Here is a 19,540-nt window from a genome sequence, read left to right as displayed (position 1 = left end):
TTCTGTTGCTGCCTTTTGAAACCATTAGCAGGCTGCTTAAGTGCTTGGTGATGAAAGCCAAGCCATTTACTTCTATATTTATTTCCTGACATGGATTTGTTTTGCAGAACAAGAAACATTTCAGTAATTGCTTCATCATCAGTTAAAATGAACCCAAATTTCTGAACCCAAGCATTCAAAGTTCCCATCCTCGCAGAACGGGTGAGGCAGCGCTCGCTACTGAACCTCCAGGAGGGAAACTCTCCCTTGCAAACATCCATTCACCAAATAACTCTGTGTTCCTCATTCCTGATACACATCAATGCATTCTTAATGCTTAATCCAACAATTAACCTTCAACAGCTAGGCTGCAAACACGACGACACGGCCACCTCAGGACGGCTGAGCGATCCCACGTGCAAGTCCAGAGCAGCAGAAGGCTGTGCCAGGGAGCGGCGGGCTGCTTAAGGCTCCCGTGGGCTCAGAGGGGCCCGAGTCCCAACGGGGGCGGCTGCAGGGCACGAGACGCGTCCCCCAGCCACCCCGCGCTCCTGCGGCTCCACGGCTCCGGCACGCGGAAAACGGGCTTGACAAGAGGGGTCCCGTCCCCCCGGCCCCAGCCGGCAGCGAGCGGGGCTCAGTTCTGCCAGAGAGCAGCTCCGGTGCGGGAAGCACGAGCTGCCTGGAGACAGGAGTTAGAGACGCTGCAAGCAAACAGCAGCACGGAAACCTGGACACTCGGTAAGCTGCATGTGCCTCTTGGTTTTCTTTTCAAACAGTTTATTTCAATTTCTTAACAAAAATATATCCACATACCTACACAACCTCCACCCTGTTTTCCTCAGAGGGAGGAGGAAGGAAATGCAAACTGCACCCCCAGAGAGCAAACACCATCTCATAGGAGCTGGCCTGCGGTGACGATGTCCATCTCGAGAAGGCAAGCGTAACACACTCAGGGTGCTAAACCACTCCTCGTCCTCCGATTCCATGTGTCCCAGGTCCCCAGCCCATGTCTGCTCCTCGAGGTGAAGCCAGCACGGCTTGAGACAGACAGCAGCTCATCCACAAGCACCAGGACTCCTACCAGTCCTCCCCAAAGGGACCAAACCAGGAAAAAAGCCACAAAACCATTACAACAGTCATTCTTGATCCCAGATCCTCGTCAACACAGCTCAGGGATGACTCCACTGAGTAACGCTCTGGAAATTACACCAGATTTGTCTGTTAAATGCATTTAAGCACCTAACGCCGGAACGCCGGCATCTCTCCCGCGCTCCCGGCTGCCGTGACCAGCAGGGACGGGGCGCTGGGCCAGGGCTGCTCCCCCGGGTCTCGCTCCCCAGCTCCATGGGCCACAACAGCTCGTCCAGGGCCGACAGAAAGGCCCGAGCACCCGCATTCACTCTGCCGTAGCGAGAAACCGGTTGTGCAAGCCTCTTTGGAAAGGTTACATCTATGAATGGGCTTCTGCTATCATAAACGTGAACAACAGAAATCAGACTGTTAACAGACTTCATGCATTTCACAGCACGTATGGTCCCAAAGATGAAAGTCAAATCCTAAGAACTGGAACCCTGCTTCTGTGAAACTTTGTTTCTGCACACATTCGTTTTCCCCAAAGCTTCAAAGAATATTCCGTCTGCTTTCGCTGAGAAGTGCTGTGCGTGCTTACAACCACCCATGAAACCCATCCTGTGTGTGCTTATCAGCGATTAAAGCCCTGTGCTGTGTGTGTGCCGGCTGGGAACAGCTCCCGCGTGTTTGGCAAGCTGCCGCACAGCCCCGTTTCGCCACCTCACCTGGCTCTGCGGAGCTGGGACACCAGAGCCTCCTGCCTTTGAAAACACTGATTTTCCTTCAAAAATGATTTGAGAGCAAGCGCACCCACTGCAAACATTGAAAATGATAAATGAAACTCTTCACCATATTAAAAGCGTGTCACGTGCTTAATCCCTGTTCTGAGACTAAGGGATGTTGCAGGTGGGACGCGGCGAGGCCGGCGCTGCCCAGACAGCTGGAACGCCAGCGGGTGGCCGTCCCTCGCGGGTGGCCTGCGCTCGGCCGCCCCGTCTGCCGCGGAGAGCGGGGAGCTGGCACGGCAGCGCCGCGCAGGGTCCCAGCGCCACCGCCCGCGGCTGCAGAACAGGGCTCCGAGCCGCAGCCTCCGTGTTCCGCCCGCACGCAGCGCTGCAGCCAGGCCCTGCCTCTGCTTCGCTTCCATGTCACCCAGCTGCAAACCGCAAACGCACCAGGGGACGAGCTTAACAGTCCTGTTTCTGTTGCTTTAGAAAATATTGCTTTTCAAAAAATGCAATTAATAATACACACACATAGGAACCACAACCTGGTTCCAGTGACAGCAGCAAGCATGTCTCTTCCACTTGCTACCTGTTGAAAGAGAAAGGAAATGTAACCTTTTATTAAAGAATGTTTTGCTCTTTACATTAACTCCATAGCAAGTTGCTATAGATTCAGAGATCCGCAAGAGATCCAGCTACTGTCTGGTGTTTTATTTCACAAGAACTTTTTCCAAATGGAAGGACTGGTGTTTAACCCAGATAAAGAAAGAGGAACTAGGGAGCAACCAGCGAATGACGCACAGAATTCATTGTCCTCTCTGGACACACAAGTCTCGACTCCTCCTTGGCGCTGGAGGTGTCCAGCGGGAGGGCACTCACCGCACACACCGGCTCCGCAGCCCGTGCTGGACGCCGTGTGCCGGAGCTGGAGCCGGCTTGCGGGGCTGTGAACTCCACCCACGGACAGAGGAAAAACACCTTTTGGTTTTAACTTTTTCCTACAAAAGCATCTCGTTAGAAACCCAAAACTTGCTACAGGTCGCAATGGAAAAGTCTCATTTAAAGCGGCAGCTAGCAAATTTCCAAACAAACCCGTTGCGAGGTGTAGACAACGACGTGAACCTGTAACAGCTCCAGAGCAGGCTGGTATCTGCTCTGAGGCCAGCTCTGGACTCCAGCTGCATTCAGAAGCCTAAATGAACAACGGCACACATAATACTTGGTTAGGATACCCAACTTAACAGACAGATACACTGCTAATTGTTCTAGACAAAAGAGTTGTCAGAATTCTTACAGTTTGTATTCATACAGTCCCAACACTTTAAAGAATCTACCCTGAAAACCCCAATACCTTTTCCACTTCTACAGCAAATATAAACTGCTTTCTCTTTTTTTCCTAAGAAAACCATTTGTCTCCTGCCAAATCGTTCAGCACATGGGGCAGGGGAAGCCTCGGGCCCACGGCTGCGGCTGTCGGGATCGCTGCTGCGAGAAGCCCCGGGGGCCAGAAGAACCGGGAGTTAACAGGACACAGAACCCCAGACACCGGCACGGGCTGTTGGCAAACGGCATCGGGTCTCTAATGCCACCACCCGCCACCGAGCAAAGGCCACGCCGCGACAGAGCAAGTCCAATCAGTGAAGAAACTTCAGATTACATTTCATCTTGATGTGACGCAGCCATGGGAACACGAACCATTAGAGGAGTCCAGCCTTTCCTGATGAGATCAGAAGCACCCACGCCATCGCTGACAGCCCGCCTGGCAACCCGCCAAGAGCCCAAGGGCTGCACATACTTTGCATGTACCTCACCGGATTTGTATCAAAAGAAAACATCCCTAATGCTGGATTGTAATTCTACCATCCACAGTAGCCACACACCAGCTGAATTCATCAACAGCTGCGTCATTAGAAGGAAAGATGTGCGCTTAAAAGCAATCTTTCACAGCTTGCCTTTATTTTTTTCTCAATTGAAACTCTCACAAACCACCAAGCTCGGAGCAGCACACACAAAGGCAGCGCTGGGTCAGAGAAGAGCAGCCTCGAGCGTTCCTTCCTCAAGCTCTAAACCTCACTGCCCGAATCCAGCAAGATGGAAGCTGGCCACAAACTCCCTTTGGCGCCCAGGTGCGAGCACACGAGGCGCACACGCAGCACACATAGCGCACGAGGCGCACACGCAGCACACATAGCGCACGAGGCGCACACGCAGCACACATAGCACACGAGGCGCACACGCAGCACACATAGCGCACGAGGCGCACACGCAGCACACATAGCGCACGAGGCGCACACGCAGCACACATAGCACACGAGGCGCACACGCAGCACACATAGCACACGAGGCGCACACGCAGCACACATAGCACACGAGGCGCACACGCAGCACACATAGCACACGAGGCGCACACGCAGCGGTGCGCGGCATGAGGCGCACACGCGGCACACATAGCACACACACAGCAGTGCGCGGCACGAGGCACACACACAGCACACACACAGCACGCACACAGTGGTGCGCAGCACGAGGCGCACACACAGCGCACACAGCGGTGCATGGTACGAGGCGCACACACAGCGCACACACAGCGGTGCATGGTACGAGGCACACACACAGCACACGCACGGCGCACACGCACGGCGCACACAGCGCACACACAGCGCACACACAGCGCACACAGCGCACGCGGCGGTGCGCGGCACGAGGCACACACAGGGGTGCACAGCACGAGGCGCACATGCAGCGGTGCACGGCAGTGCCAGAAAACATGCCAGAGACTGCTGCCCCGAGAGGCTGAGTGCCCCAGCTGCAAATCACCCAACCCAGACCTGTGTTGTCCTGTGCTCCTCACACACAAAGCAAAATCACACCACCGCTGAATGGAAACAAAACCACCAGTAGGAAAACAACCCATACAACGTAAAGTGCCATGAAAGTTACCACTTAGGAGATTAATAGCTCCGAATATGCTCGTGAAGAGCTGCTCCCTAAGTGCTTAAAAGAAAGAGGTAAAAAGCACAAGCGGTAAAATCCTGCTCAGTCTCCCTCCCGGCATATGCAAGTAAGAATCCATGTGTTGACCATGCTGTCACCCAAAGGCTGCGGCTGGCACAGCAACTGCAGGAATGGTAGAGCAACAGGCGGCACACGAGTAACGTTCGGTGTCGGGCTGGGGGACAGACACATGGTGACATGGAGGGACAACACAACCACTTACCCAAGAGAAAAAATCCTACCTAGGCAGCCAGCAGGGGACCAGCACCCGCTCCTTCCTGAGCCGGACGGGGACGGCGGGGGACACGCAGACACTAGCAGAGGGACACAGCGCTCGCTGGTGCTGGAGCAGGGGCGGCCCTGGGGACAGGCAGAGCAGCTGAAGGCCCAGACGCAGAGGGACACAGAAGGGACCAAGTAATGCAGGTCACCAGCGAGCAGGGACTCCGCAGCTGGCGTGGGCTGCACAACTCCTCTGGGGGAAGCGGACGGGAGGCAGAAGAGGCTTGTCGTGAGACAGCCCCAACGTACGAGCTGGGCCTGTGTCTTGGGCAACCTGCCGCTGGATGGCTTACTCACATGATGAGGTAAGCACAGACACTTTCAAATTGATCTGAAAACCCAAATACGTATTGCAACTTCCTGGTGCCTTTGAAGCCACATGCGTATCTTTCTGTATCGTTCACTGCCTTGCAGGGTAAATAAGGTCACAGAAGAACACTGCAGCACGGAGCACCTTTCCTCCGCAGAGCCTGCACACGGCAACATCCCTTCAAATGCTCATTCACTGAGTTAGTGCATATGGCTCACTGAGAGGGTCATCGCTGGGAGCGCCTGGAAGGCTGGTGTGCGACTCCACGTGTGCAAGGACCCAGCCACACGTGCTTCCATTTGTACGGGTAAGTTACACACAGGCATTCGCAGTTTCATGAACAGTCGAGCAGGCAGTAGCTTCGTCTTACAGCTCCTGTGCCAGAGGCATCGAGGAGGTATCTGTTCAATAGACTGTCAGATATACATGAACTATTGTGGCTTCTCACATATTTCACACATAAACAAAGATGCTATTTTATTATGCTACATACATCTTATTGCTACACAGGTATTATCACACGGTGCACAGACAGTTCCCACCAGCAGAGAACACTGCACTCTGCAACTGCCACGAGAAAGGCTCCCTTGCACAGCTGCAACATGACATTTCTCAGACGTTTTCCCTGTTAGAAGCAATCCAGGGCTGCAGACAACCCTGGGCACCACTCACCTGGCCAAGGCCATTCCAGGTGCCCACACAGAGTGGAGACAGCTGCCACTAACACCTGTTGACTTAATTTGTGCTGGGGCCTTGGGCATAAGAGGCAAAACAGCCTTGGAGATGCTGCTGCAAGACACGGTACTTTTCCCCTAGAACTGCTCTCGGAAGCTCCTGCTGTCCGATCTCAGCACGGAGCTTCCAGAAGATACAAACTCCCCCTAATCTAAACGGAACACCTGGATCTATCCACCTGCTGTGAATAAGACCCAAACACAAATATTTGCAACTGACAAATTATCAGAAATCGCCTGTAAAAGCTGTTTCTGCACTCTTCAGGAGAAGGAACCACACAGACCCAAAACGCACACAGTAACAGCCACTTCCTTTTAACTTGGCCCAAGTCTCCTCTTTGGGCCTCGGCCTGCTTTCAGCCAGCTCCCAATGCTTTGTTTGTTAAAGATCTTATCTGTGCACGACTGATGAAGGAGAATACACCTTCACAGCATACAGGAATTCCAAAATCACCCATCCAACCCTGCTTGTATCATATCCCGGGCACGTCTGTCTTGACGGGTGATGGAAACAAGAAGTATGGGCAGAAACCCTGAGCTTAATTCATATCTGCACAGAAAGGGCACACGGTCTGACCCAGGATCAGAGTCAGGTTTTATTGGGGGACGTTTGACAACCAGCTTGGCGCACCCTAAGACACAGCCGTGCCCAAAGCGGCTGCTGGGCCGTGTCCTCCGCTCCTCAAAAAGGTTGGGGGTTTTTCTTTCTGTCTTTCCCCTTTTTTCTTTAGACAAATTTTAAACACCCATTTCTTTGCCCTGGGCTGGTTTCGTGGTGTGGTTTGTGTTTTCTTTGAGAAGGCAGGGTCTATGATATGACATGAACAGCATTTACAGACCATCTCTCACCCTGGCAGCCCTGCAGACAGATGTAAGTGTAGACTAGTTCCCCAAACAGATGATTCAGCAGTGTCTCACTGCAGTCCAGTTCTGTGCTTTCAACATGCAGGGACCCGATGAGGTGCTAATGGATTTATTTCCAGGCCCTGGTGCTCTCGGGGTGGGGGGGGCCCTGTGCAGGGTCTCACCACCGGGACCCTCTTTTGCACAGCAATGATCCCAGCAGGATCTTGCCTGCCTGGGGAAATCTGAACCTCTACAATTACTTTCACAGGGTCATTTTCACTTACATCCCTTAGCTCAAGCATCATAACCATCATGCAACCCATGGTATTTTGATAAGAGTGAGCTTAAAAAAAAACAATCATTTTTTTAATGCATGTCATTGCATTGGCAGAATACAACAACTGCAGCATGACACAGCAAACAACACAGCCCTTTGCTAAAACAAAGCCAACCAACCTGTGAGGGTGAGCAGCACAGCAGAGCGAGATGCACGGGGATCTCTGCCAAGGGACACGCGTCTCCCCAGGCGATGGCGAGGGGCGCGGGGGGCGCGGAGGCTCGGGCAGAGCTGGGCTTTAGCCCTGGGGCTCATCGCCCCCCGCTGCGCTGGGCTCAGAATAGCGTTCTTCAGCAGCCACGGGTGCCCACAGAGCAGCAAAGCTGAAGGGACATGAAAACGTCAGGTATTCATTTCACGCGCCACTTGGAGCTCCACCGCTCCCAGACACCGGCAGCCCAAAGGAAGCCAATCACAAACTAACAAAATATTTTTAGAACAAATCAGACCGAGAACAGAAGTTCCCAACACCCCACAGGCACGTGTCGCTGAACAGCCTTTCATCTCATCAGATTCTTTCATTAACTATTACTTTGGAGTCCAAAAAGCTGAATGCAATTAGCAACCCAGAAAAGAAGGAAACACCCTGCTGCACAAGAAAGCAAAATTCTTCATGGGTTATATTACACCACCACAGAATTTTAACAACATTGTTCTACAATTTGGCCTTGCCTGTTCGGACAGGCCAGAGCTGTATTACTCTGTTCTCGATACAAAGTTCAGACAGGCCCAGGCTATATTACAGGCGCGGTGGTCCACGTGCTTCAAAGCAAAGCCGCAGCGGGGGCGCGCGGCGCGGGCCGCCCCGGGCTCCGGCCAGCCCTGCAGCTCCCGCTGCTGCCGCCGCGCGCTGGACGCTGCCGCACAGGGGACTCAGAGCCTCACCAGACCTGGAGGTGAACACCGCAGGGCCAGTCTTCGCTAAAACAAATGGAACTCAACGCTGAGTTTAAGAAGCTTCTAAGGTAAAGAACAACCGGGGGTTTTCTCCATCCTAGCACTCTCCCCGGAGCACAGCAGGCCTGGCTGCCAGCAGAGCTGCGGCTCCAGACCCCTCTTTCCAAATCGCTCTGTCCCGGCATTCCTTAGCTGCTGTTTCAGCTGTGCTTATCTTGATCTTCCAGGCAAACATCTGTGTCCCTCCTGGTAATGGAATTACCCGCATAGTCACAACTGCCATCCAGCATTGCCATATTACACAAGCCTCGGTCCAATAATTGGGCATCCTGTCACCTCTCCCTATGTCAAATTTACTCTAAATATCTACAATCCTGACACTTCTTTCCAGAGCTGTTGTAAGTATTCCCTTTCCACCTATTTACCTGTAAGCTTTCAAACTCACACATCTCACGTGGTCTTGCCAAACCCAACTGCACTTGTGTGTATCTTCAGAAAACCATTCCATACATTCACCCAGAGTTTTGTTTTAATAGCTACTACAGACGCCAAATGCAATCAGATTATATTTCACAGCTAACTTACGGCGGCTGACCTAGCACAGCCTCCTAGCTGCAGACGGCAAATGTGGAGTAGGATGAAAGCCAGAAATCTCTCAGCAGACAAGCCCAGGTTTGGATCTCTGAATGAGGGACTAGGAGCAACCCATCCACCATCACACAGGAACAAAGCCACACTTCTCTCGATTAAAGCGAGCCTGTGATACACATCCAACCGGCAATTCCCGAGAGCAGGCATCTCCAGAGAGGATCCAGCCACTCCTGTTAACAGAACAGACCGCAGACAAGGCAAAGACAGCCCTCACCAGCTGCTTCTGAAAAGGAAGCACCCAAATGTGCTCTGGGTCAATGGCCATGCTCACGAACGGGAGCAGATGGAGTAGGAGACCGTTCGGAACAAAGACAAGACAGCACTTGTTCAGACAGAGGTGACACACCACTCTCCTTCAATGTCAGGAATTATTTGGTATGAAGCCATTTTCCTCCGAGATGAGTACGCATGGGTTCAAGGAGTGAATATATTTCCCACAAGTAAGCTTTTATGGAAACTGTTCCTACAAAAGGGGCCGAGAGCACTGCCAGAGGCGCAAGGAACTGAATTGTGCATGCGCTGGATAGTTAGTGCCAGATGATAACACCGATGAAAGGCTCCAGCCTTCAGTATGAGAAGGTTTCCAAGTCCTTGCTGCTATTAAGTGGAAACACAAAACCAGATTGGTCGGCAAGGCAGGTCCACAGGAACCTGTTGGGCTTTCACCTATGTCCTGGTCACAAAACAGACTCTCCTAGTTTCATGCTGCAAAACTTTCCCCTCAAGGAAAACCAGCATCAAGAAGCAAGCTCGGGCTCCCAGGAGCATGGCCCCAGTTCAGAGCGCTCTGCAGCGCGCAGGAACACAGCTGCAGAGACAAAGCAGCGGCTGCCATGTCTGCCTGCGAGTGTCCAATTAGGCCAGGAGTCATCTTCACTTCAGCTGGACCAGACACTAAGGAAACCACAATAAAATGGACTGAGGCAAACAAAATTATTCTCAGCAAACAGGCCAGACCAGGCATGAAAACATCTGGGCTTGGCTTGACTCATGAAGCACATGAGCAAGACGGCCCAGCGCTGCCCGCGGGCAGCCGAGCGAGGAATGCAGAGGGCTCAGAGGCAGGCAGCAGGACTCTCCTACACCCAGATTTGCCTTCTGTACCTTCCTCCAGCAAACATGTGCGGCAGCCCACTTATTCTGCAGCTTTTCCGTAGGACTGCTGGGGATGGCGTTCCCAGGGCACCAGGCGATGCCCACACAGCCACAGCGGGTCAGCAGGCGGCTCCAGGCACGTACTCCCACCTCTGCGGCAAAAATGGGGCACAAAGGGCCAGAACATGGCAATCCTAGCCTACGTTAACATGCATGGCCAACTGGCTAAGACTGTACATGCTCCACGCTTTTCTTACTCCGTTACAGCCACACGCTCCAGCTTCCTCCCACCCACCCGAAACACACAGCCAAGCCCTTGTTTCAATGAATTACACAAATCGTGATGTGGACAAGCAGCAAACAAACAAGACTTGAGATATCAGAAGTGCTGTAACAGCCCGGCTCCTCTCTAACTTACATATCTAAGTCAGCACTACTAACTTTTAGCTTTATAGTATTAAACAGGGCAAGGGAACAGAGCATTCTTACAGGAGCTGAGGACAAGCACACCCCCGGGAGGACCGGGACAGGGACAGCAGCCCGCTGCCGAAACCTGCTGTTCTGTACCCTCAACAGGGACAAAAACGTAAGGAGGATATAAGCAGAACTACAGTGATAATTTTAAAAAACTGCTCATACACTTTAGAAATAAGCATGAACAGGTCAGGAAGAAACACAGCATATTTATGGATTTAATATAATGTAACATGGAAAATGGATATACGATCATACACAAAACCTATAGACTAGTACAGGAAATGGCATTCCTGCCCACCATATATCCACCTAACACACATTCCAGCAGTCTGACTATACTTCAGGGTGGATTTAGCCTGGTCCCTTTACTGGAAGTTGCCCAAAGCCGTCCAGAAGAGCCGCGCTGGCTGGGCCCTTTCTGCCCGCGCGCCAGGACGCGGCACAGCGGGCACGCCCGGCAGAACCCAGCCCCTGCACGCACACACTGCGCGGCAACGCACACGCAGCCGAGCTCACGGGGCCCAGCGCCAGAACCAGTGCGGTGCTGCAGGACAGAGCTCCGGGGCAGCAGAGAGCCAGAGCACGTCTGGTGCCGTCCCCGCGCTCGGCTCTGCTCCCAGCGCCGGCACTGGGGGCACAGCACCACGGGGCACGTGGGGCAGGAGAGGGGGCAGAGAACCAGCTCTTGGCTGGAGCAGGGCCGGATCGGCGCACCCAAACAGAGCGCCCTGCTAGCCCCGCCAGTCGGTGCTCGGTTTAGCACCCGGCCGCGGCAGCTGTCTCCGCCGGCAGTCGGCACCCACCAGTGCCGGGTCGGGGCGCGTTTCCAGAGACGGCAGCACTGGTTTATTGGCTACTTACGCAGTGCAGGCACCAGTAATGGAGTTTTTATCTCTCGATTTTCCTGTCAGTACAGACCCAGCCAGTCTGACTCTGTTGACATTAAGAACGCTTATTTTTCCGCCATTCACTATCTCCAAGCCAAAACAACATCTGGATCTCCAGCTTGCCATACGAAGACAGACTGATTAAAACTGGAAAAAGCAACACATCAGCTTCCAGAGCTCTAACACTGCTGCTTTTATCCAAGTTTCCCACACGCACCTTCCAAAACGGCTCTAGTGGGAGAAGAACCCAGTCTCCCATACAGACTCCCACACACAACGTAAAGCCCGTTTCACTTCAAAATAACCTCAAAAAGCATTATCAGAAAAACAACAGGAACAAAACTGATACAAAAGTTTAGAGTAAGAATTTACCATAGCTCTTTAAACAAAACAAAGGTGACATGCCAGTGACCCAGCAGAGGAAATTAAATAAAGAAATATTACTGGTGTGTGTTACTTGATAAAGTAATGGAAAAAAACCTGGCGCCATTTCAGCATACAGAAACGTCCCCTTTAACAGACAGCTGTCTCCAGTGTCATTTAAGTACGCTTTTTGCTTAGATCATGTGCAATGAATCATGAAAATCAATACAGAGAAAAAACATCAAACCACGCTGCAGACATGCACAGAAATCGAGCGTGTACCAACAAGCACCAGCCTTTTCTGGAGAAAGACGTGCCAAATAAACACAGACTAGTTTTCCCAACAACATTTACTTAACTCTTGGTAGTTAATTAACAGAAGTCATGACTACTGGTTATTTTCTAACCAGCCATCCCACTGGAGTTCTGAACCTCAGGCTCACCACCCCAGAAACGCTCTCCCACCCATGTGCTGCCTTCCCCGCCAGAGGCCACGGCGAGCCCCGGCACACGCCTTCCACCCAAGCCCGCAGGCACGGTGCTGCCTGCGGCACCAGCCCTGCCCAGTGCTGCCCCAGCTCTCCTGCAGTGCTCCTGGCCAGTGCTGCCCCAGCTCTCCTGCAGTGCCCCCGGCAGTGCTGCCCCAGCTCTCCTGCAGTGCCCCCGGCAGTGCTGCCCCAGCTCTCCTGCAGTGCCCCCGGCAGTGCCGCCCCAGCTCTCCTGCAGTGCCCCTGGTCAGTGCTGCCCCAGCTCTCCTGCAGTGCCCCCGGCAGTGCCGCCCCAGCTCTCCTGCAGTGCCCCTGGCAGTGCTGCCCCAGCTCTCCTGCAGTGTCCCCGGCCCTGGCAGTGCTGCCCCTGCTCTCCTGCAGTGCCCCCGGCAGTGCCGCCCCAGCTCTCCTGCAGTGCCCCTGGCAGTGCCGCCCCAGCTCTCCTGCAGTGCCCCTGGCAGTGCTGCCCCAGCTCTCCTGCAGTGCCCCTGGCAGTGCCGCCCCTGCTCTCCTGCAGTGCCCCCGGCAGTGCCGCCCCAGCTCTCCTGCAGTGCCCCCGGCAGTGCTGCCCCAGCTCTCCTGCAGTGCCCCCGGCAGTGCTGCCCCAGCTCTCCTGCAGTGCCCCCGGCAGTGCTGCCCCAGCTCTCCTGCAGTGCCCCCGGCAGTGCTGCCCCAGCTCTCCTGCAGTGCCCCCGGCAGTGCTGCCCCAGCTCTCCTGCAGTGCCCCCGGCAGTGCTGCCCCAGCTCTCCTGCAGTGCCCCTGCCCAGTGCTGCCCCAGCTCTCCTGCAGTGCCGCCCCCAGCCCCACAGCCGCGCTGCCGTGCGGAGCAGAGCGCTGCCAGAGGAGGAACCTTCACTTTCCCATGCACAGGCCCCCTGCACAAACCATCCCGCCCGCCGTCCTGGGCCGCAGGGAGCTGCCTTGCTGCTGAAGTGCCGCCAAACGCAGTGCTTTTTCAGCTGACAATCACGTAAAACAAATTAGAACAAGCAAAGCGCAATAAAGTGTATGTTTTCAGGAACAAACAAAACACATGTCACAGGTTTTCTACATCCAACAGCAGAGTTTTAACATAACACAGAGTGGAAACCAATTAAAATAGTTCCCGTTGACCAGAATCCATCGCGTTGCAAGTGGAGGGACAGAGTGCCAACCAGTACCCTGTACAGCCGTTCTAACAAAGTCTCGTAGCAGTGACCATCGGCTTCAACCAGACATCTCGTGCCAGCTTCAGGGAAGCAACAACAGCGTACGCTCCAATGGTAATGTGCTGCTGAATATATACAAAACCCCTACGCGACACTTTAGAAATTACTACTCTTCCAGTAGATTTTTGCTTTGCACGCAGCTGCCGCCTGTTCCCAAGGCATCCACTAACCTATTAGCTATTTCCTTTTTGAAAAGAAGGATTAACCAAAAGCAATAGTGCTGAGGAGCACTGACACCTCAACGGCTTCCCCACAGACCCAGCTCGGCTATCAGCAGCTCAGTGCCACCACCCCACAGGGCCCAGCACAGGGCCCTGTCACCCCGTGTCCCCCCAGCACAGGGCCCTGTCACCCTGTGTCCCCCCAGCACAGGGCCCTGTCACCCCGTGTCCCACCAGCACAGGGCCCTGTCACCCCGTGTCCCCCCAGCACAGGGCCCTGTCACCCCGTGTCCCCCCAGCACAGGGCCCTGTCACCCTGTGTCCCCCCAGCGCAGGGCCCTGTCACCCCGTGTCCCACCAGCGCAGGGCCCTGTCACCCCGTGTGCCCCCAGCACAGGGCCCTGTCACCCTGTGTCCCACCAGCACAGGGCCCTGTCACCCTGTGTCCCCACCAGCACAGGGCCCTGTCACCCTGTAGTCCCCCCAGCGCAGGGCCCTGTCACCCTGTGTCCCACCAGCGCAGGGCCCTGTCACCCTGTGTCCCCCCAGCACAGGGCCCTGTCACCCTGTGTCCCCCCAGCACAGGGCCCTGTCACCCTGTGTCCCACCAGCGCAGGGCCCTGTCACCCTGTGTCCCCTGCAGCAGAGGGCCCTGTCACCCTGTGTCCCACCAGCACAGGGCCCTGTCACCCCGTGTCCCCCCAGCACAGGGCCCTGTCACCCTGTGTCCCACCAGCACAGGGCCCTGTCACCCTGTGTCCCCACCAGCACAGGGCCCTGTCACCCTGTAGTCCCCCCAGCACAGGGCCCTGTCACCCTGTGTCCCACCAGCGCAGGGCCCTGTCACCCTGTGTCCCCCCAGCGCAGGGCCCTGTCACCCTGTGTCCCCTGCAGCAGAGGGCCCTGTCACCCTGTGTCCCACCAGCGCAGGGCCCTGTCACCCTGTGTCCCACCAGCACAGGGCCCTGTCACCCTGTGTCCCCCCAACACAGGGCCCTGTCACCCTGTGTCCCCTGCAGCAGAGGGCCCTGTCACCCTGACACTCCAAACAACACCGAGCACCCGCGAGCAAACCGATTAGAGCCGAGTTAGTGAATTCTTTATTATTGCGTTTAATACACTATTTTTCTATGTCAGTTGGCTGACGAAACACAGAAATTACTAAAAAAAAAATCTCAAACACTCCCAGAATTGACTGAACAATATGAGCTCACTTGAGCTAGCAAAAGTCACCTCTATGATCTGTGCAACAGTTCTTTGCCTTTTGTTTGTGTAACACACCGCGGACACGGCTAAGAGTGAATGTGCCTGGACCAGCGCTTTGGGCTGAACTGCCTCACTGCTGTGGAGGGAAGGTGCTTCCTCCGTGTCCTGCCCACAGCTTTCACAAAGTACCACCTGACACTGCCCACGGATTCCCAGAGCACAGACGAGCAAGCCCAGGCCAGCAGGCTGCGGAACTACCGGTCAGGTTTGGTTTTCACCAACAGCCATTTATATGATCAAACAAAATCTCTCTGCCTGGAGTTTCCCTAAGTTAAAGGAGCAATGCAGCATTTTCTTAATACCTACTTCATGGCAATGCACTACAGTGAAATTTAGCTACCTACAAAAATTACATGGCATAAATCATTTAAATAAGAAAAGCACTTTGATTGCTCCTCTTTTTCTGTTCTTTCACTAACATGATCGTTTTCCCTCAGTACAAGTCCATCAAAGCTATCTTTCCTCTCCACCACCTTTCCGGACGTCTCCCTCACCTCCACGCTGGCCGCGCAGTGCAGGCACTCCCCTCCCGCCACCTTCTGCACCGCAACAACTCCACACACACCACACAGCAGAAAGCTTTCAAACGCTGTCACCTCGCTTGCAAAACGATTAGACTGAACTTGTGCTAATGTCAAAGGAAGACGTTCAGGGAGGCAATAACGAGGTGTCTGGACTATTTCCGCCTCCAGCCCTGCAGGAACGCAGGTGGACCTCACCCGGGACAGCGGGCAGCAGCCGCTGAGCACAGGGAGGTGACCGGCCGCCTCTTCCACCCTCAGCCTCTTTTTCTTTTCTTAAGTAGTTTCTATGACTGCATACAGTGCACGATCTCAAACTGCCTTTTCCCTAGCTGGGCCCAACACCTTTTTGCTCCCCATTGCGTTCTGAAGGGCGCACCAGGTGCCAGCCCACTGCGATCTTCAGCAAACACACCGAACGTTCGGCAGCACAGCACCTGGGTTCTGGTGAAGACAAGCGCTGCTGGTCACAAGCCAGCACTGATCCGTACGTGTAAAAAACCCTGCTGAAAGAAACAACAATTAACAACAGATCTTCAAATAACAGCCCTTTCCAGAGGCGACTTCTTACCTACAGCTGTTCAGAGAATCGTGCATTTCTGGACCTGCAACTGCACATTAATCGCTGCTTGAGAACTGGCAGGTAAATATATATGTCACCACAGCACTCAGTCTGTTCTGTTTCTTTAAAGCACTGTGACTGCTATACCTCTGTATGACCAGAGGCACACCATCTCACATTAGCAGCGTATGGAAGCCAGACGGCACAAGGCAGCTCTGGTCTACAAAGTGCTGGGAACACAAAACCTGAGCAAAGGTTCTGCTCGACGGTCTCTATTTGACCACATAACAGCTGGGCTTGGTCTTACAGGGTCTCTTCCAGCCTAAACAATTCTATGATTCTACATCAACGCAGCCCTAGCTCACCTGTCCCCCGGCTGGGCAGGAGAGGGTGCGAGCCGTCTGAGCAGCTCTGCCACTGCCCGTGCAGAGGCACCGCGGGCAGACTGAGCCGCGGCACAAAGCCCGAAAACACGGAGGTTCCCACAAGCAGCGCTGCAAAGAAATCAAACGGCTTCAGAATAATCTTGTGGTAAACTTCCTAGGGGCAGAGTTGCCAAACCAGCAGTTCTGGGGAGGGCTGTGCAAGCCTGGGATCTGTGCAGGTCTGCACTGCTCCCCAGCAGCAAAGCGTCCCCGGCCACCTGAAAATCCAGCCGGTCTGCACACGCTGCCGCGGGCGAGCCGCGCTGCCCAGCGCTGCCCAGCGCTGCCCCGGCACTACACGCAGCGTTCCCGCCTTCCCAGACTGCCCCAGCCCTCTGCACCGCAGCTCCGGGGGCTGGGCTACGCCACACCTGGCATTAGAGAAACCTTCTTAGAGAAGGGGAAAGGTCTCTTTGGACCTTCCACACCGCTTTAAGATTTCACTCCATCTTCATCCCCTCTGTCCTGCCTCCTCCCTCAAACTCAATCTCTTATTCTTACAAGTGCACAAAATGATTGTGGCATTATTTCAAAGCACTTCACACCCCTAACCGTTCTCAGCTCACACTGGATAAACCCAGAGAAGGACCGTGGGACCCCCTGACCACAGCCACACTCCCTGTGCCGCAGCCCCTGCCACAGGGAATCCTGCACGGCGTGGAAGCGCGTTTGGACTGCTACCAGGAAACAGCTACGGGAACGCAAAATAAACCCTACTGAGTAGCTGTGGGAGCAAAACGATCCAAATAAAAGCTAAGCAAAATTCAAGGTTAAAACAAACAAACAAAACACAACACGCCAGTTGGAATTTTTCGTGGTTTTGTGAAATTGTCAGAACAGCGTTTTGCGTTTGCACAGGTGGAATATTCATCTCACGTTTGGTATGTATTTAAATACTTCCAAGTTGATCAAGGTGATATAAGTTACCAAGTTGAGTCACAATTTAAACAACCAATTTTACATCTGGTTTTGCACTTATTTTTTGGCTCTTTTCTAAAGAAAGGTTAATTACTGTCCAACACAAATGAACATAATGTTAGGACTAACTGAATACGGACTTTGAAGAGCATTTCCCAGGGCAAAAGGCAGTCTTGGCCAGAGGAACGGGGGCTGGAAGGGCAGAAGATGACTGGCGGCTGTTACGGAGCACCCGCCGTGCACCCCAGGTGCCAGCCCTGAGCCCCCGCTGACGGGAAAGGACCCAACAGCCCTGCGGAACCGCCCCAGCCTGGGACCGGGACGAGCGCTCAGTCACCTTTACACCACCCTCGGCCCGCAGCCAGGGCCAGCAGCTCATCAACGTCACGCAGCATTTACTGTGTTCTTTTGCAAAAAACAACAAGCAAACAAAAACATGAATTAAATTAAACCCAAAACAGTTCAAGCATTTAGGTTCATTTTAACTTTTATACTCGAAACACACCAGAGCAAAGGTGACGCCTGTTTCTGCAGGACCTGGCTATACCTCAGTACTGCTGCAGGGCCAGGTCAGCTCAGGGACCAAAACCTCATTATTTCCTCAAATTCTTCCACAGAGGTGTAAGCTTTAGCTTTCTAGTTTTAAACTCAATTCAGAGTAAAAATCAAATGCTAACTCTATTTTGCATGTTTTACATGGAAAATCTTTATTATGTTTGTTTATTTTACTGAAACGTTAATTACTTGCAACAGAGAAGACGTGTTTTTGCAGGTTTTTTGTTTTATAAGAAAGTGGCCTTTCAAGAGCAGAGAATAAACAGCATCTCCTTTTAACATTTCGATACTCAAATATTTCCTCTGTGTCTCAAGATACTCATCAAGCACCACTCAGCAAACCCACTGTACTTTCTCTTGCTGTGTGACAAAAGCCACCTCCACCCTATGCTGTAACTCATGGTTTGCCATACAAGCCGAATTTCTTTCCTTTGGTGTTGGTTTGCTTCTTGACACAGTAGCTGCTGCAGCCTTCTTGATCGGTAACTATTGCCCAAAAAGAGAACATATTAAGCATCCAGTTTTCTTCAGTTGTTAGAACCAAAGATGACTGCGTGTCAGCTGTAATCCTAAAAACAATTTGGGTAAAAACCATAAACTGCATCAAGCTGTCGACACATTTGATAGACATCTTTTTTTATACCATTGTGATACATAAATTTAGGGTTAACTCAGGTATTCTTGGCTTGTCCAACATTCAGTTTGTAATTACCGTGACATTAGGAGCTGCCGTGCGGCAGTGCTAAAGGGGCACACAGCACCGGGGACACGCAACCGCCCACACCGAGCCCAGGCAAACGGGAAGCTGAGAAAGGATCCGTTCCACCCGTCCCAGGCCAGCGGTGGCTGCAGAGGACGAGCTGCAGAGAGCCCGGCGGAGCTGTCTCACAGCACCCCGAGAGCTGAGGGTCAGCAGGCACTGCATGTTCATGCACCAACTGTCTCAACTGCAACATGTTCCTTTGCTGAAGAATCCCTCACCTCACATAGGACCGAACACACCCGTGGGACTGAAACGAGATCAATCATGTCAAAAGAGCCTGGACATTTTTGGAAGAACATTTCAGAACTTTGAGCAAAAAAATACACTTAATATCCTTGCACACTACTGGCACGCCAAACCCTGAGAGATTTCATTTTACAAGCTAATCATTCGCTTCTGTTTGCAGGTTTGGTTGGGTTTGTTGGGTTGTTGTTGCTGTTGGGGTTTTCAGTGTCTTTTGTTTGGTATTTGTTTGTTTGTTTGTTTTCCCTTCATGTTCACATTGGTCAGCACTTCAGAAATAAACAGTTTCTACGCAGGCTGATGCTCCCCGAGCCCCGCGCCTGCGAGGGCCCGCGAGGCCGGGCCCACCGAGGGGCAGCGCCCGTGCGGCCCGCGCCCGGGACAGCGGGCGCCCAGCTCGCGCCCCGGCGGGGTCCCTCCCACCTGCCCCAGAAAGCTGCTAAAAGCCACAGCCCCCACCCTGTAAGGTGCTGCACGTGCTCCTAGAACTGTTCAGGGAAGACAGTCCCGAAGCAAACACGCAATCCGATGTCATCACATTTCTTCTGACTTGTCACCAAGAGCCTCACCAGGGTGCTACAGCACCAGGGCATAGCAGGTGGTGCATCACCTGGGACACTGCGGGTGACACCCCGACACACCACCCCAGTCTCAATGAAACATTCACAGAGCTCTAAGTGTACACACAGAGCTGAAAAGCACCAATTAACAGCTGATAAGCAACAACTTTTTTATTATGGACACTCAGCCACATGCCTGGCCTGTTGCCATCTGTCCC

General features: G+C 53.4%; 1 protein-coding gene across 2 annotated transcripts in view; it reads right to left on the bottom strand.

Moving 5' to 3' along the window:
* The window catches only part of ACVR1 (activin A receptor type 1), a 50,879-nt gene that overhangs the window by 21,494 nt on the left and 9,845 nt on the right, over positions 1-19,540 (bottom strand). The window lies entirely within an intron of this gene.

This window comes from Columba livia, chromosome 7, assembly GCF_036013475.1.
Source record: "Columba livia isolate bColLiv1 breed racing homer chromosome 7, bColLiv1.pat.W.v2, whole genome shotgun sequence".
Lineage (NCBI taxonomy): Eukaryota > Metazoa > Chordata > Aves > Columbiformes > Columbidae > Columba > Columba livia.
The sequence above is the reverse complement of the archived record's forward strand: the minus strand, read 5'-3'. Positions and strand labels throughout refer to the sequence as shown.